This window comes from Echinops telfairi, unplaced genomic scaffold (assembly GCF_000313985.2).
Source record: "Echinops telfairi isolate 266 unplaced genomic scaffold, ASM31398v2 ScPeMD7_2186;HRSCAF=2738, whole genome shotgun sequence".
Classification (NCBI taxonomy): domain Eukaryota; kingdom Metazoa; phylum Chordata; class Mammalia; order Afrosoricida; family Tenrecidae; genus Echinops; species Echinops telfairi.
The window spans coordinates 8,532,921-8,534,744 of NW_022106084.1; the positions used below are offsets into that span (position 1 = coordinate 8,532,921).

At 46.4% G+C, this 1,824-nt stretch overlaps 1 protein-coding gene across 1 annotated transcript in view; it reads right to left on the reverse strand.

Moving 5' to 3' along the window:
- The window catches only part of TBC1D9 (TBC1 domain family member 9), a 112,027-nt gene that overhangs the window by 80,152 nt on the left and 30,051 nt on the right, over positions 1 to 1,824 (reverse strand). The gene's annotated exons all lie outside the window — the stretch shown is intronic.

The following is a 1,824-nucleotide window of genomic DNA, read 5'->3' on the forward strand; positions in this document are numbered from 1 at the left end:
GTGGGGGCTGCCCCCTCCCCCTCAGCGTCTTTATCTTTTTATTTAATACTACACTGTGCAGCAGACTACCTATTGCAATGCATCGTTTAATCTCTTGACTGCTACTCTCATGAGCATTGAGTGTGGATCCCAGCAAGACAAGATCCTTGACAACTTCAGCCTTTTCTCCGTCTATCATGATGTTACCCAGTTGTGAGGATTTTTATCTTTTATACATTGAGCAGTAGTCCATACTGCAGGCTTCAATCCTTGATCTTCATGAGCAAGTGCTTCAATTCCTCCTCACTCTCAGAAAGGAAGGTTGTGCCATCTGCACTTTGCAGGTTGTTCATAAGCCTTCCTCCAACCTTGATGCCACATGCTTTGTGTAATCTGGTTTCTCGGATGATTTGCTCAGCATACAGATGGAATAAGTATGGAGAAAGGATACAATCCTGATACACACCTTTCCTGATTTCAAACCATGCATTGTTTCTTTGTTCTGGTCCACAACTCCCACTGGATCTCTGTACAAGCTTAAATGAGCATGATGAAGTGTTCTGGAACTTCCATCTTCTAAAAATATCTAGTTTATTATGGTCTGCACAGATGAATGCCTTTGCATAGTCAATGAAACACAAGTAAACAGCTTTCTGGTATTCTCTTGCTTTGGGTCAAGATCCAGCTGATATCGGCAATGATATCCTTTGCTACGTCCTTGTCTGAATCTGACCTGACCTTCTGGCCATTCCCTGTCAAGCACTGCTGCAGCTGTTGTGGGATTATCTTCGGCAACACTTTACTTGTGTGCGATATCAGAGATATTGTTCTCAGTTTGAGCATTCTTTTGGATCACTTTTCTTTGGAATGGGCACAGATGTGGCTCTCTTCCAGGCAGTTGGCCAAGTCTTCCAAACGTTCTGGCATAGACAAGTGATTGCTTCCAGAGCTTCATCATCTTGCTGAAACATTTTAGCTGATATTCCATCAACTCCTGGAGCCTTCCCCCTCCCCCCCGCCCCCTGGCTAAACTTCATGGGAGTAGAATGCCTTCTTAATAGATTTTTGGGAGTAGAGAGCCTCTTCTTTCTTCCCCGAGCAGTCAGTCATTTCAACCTGCTGAGCTTAAGGTTAGAAGCCCAAGGCGTAACTGCTGCACCGCCATGATTCCTCTGCCCTTGAGAGAGGAGGTGCCAGCCTCACCAATCCCTCAGTGTGGGCTACCCAGGGTGACTTCTTTCCAGAGAGGAAGCGTAGTGTGGAGGGAGAAGAGTAACTTTACAGAGGCGACGTCTCCAAGCACTATGATGTCAACGGGAAGACCAGGGCACAATCGTAGGATGTGCCTGTGATAGGCTGGCCGAAAACGGGGATGTGCTTTTCTGAGTTTACAGCCCCCAATTCTGAATCCCAGTCTAATCCTGAGAAAAGGAATGGGCAGACCCCAATTGAGGGATATCCCACAATAGGTCTGACCAATCTTCCTCAAAACCGTCCAAGGGGTGGGGGTGGGGGTGGGGGCAGCTGTCCAGGAAAGCCTGAGAAACTCCCGCAGTCTGGGAACCTCAGAGACACGATGACTCAATGTAGTGTAATTATGTAATGATGAAATAAACCTGAATAACGTGGACTTTCCCTAATAGTGACGTGTCCGCAGTGATTCCTTGATCACAAAACATGGCCCACAGTGATAATAGAAGAAACTGTGTACCAGGATGGGGAGGAGGGCAGTCCGAGGGGAATTCTCTGTACCATTTGCATTTTCCACAAACAGAAAACGACTGTAACCATTACAGTCTATCGTCTGGTCATTTAATAGAGGGACCCATGTCCTTGCTCCTTACT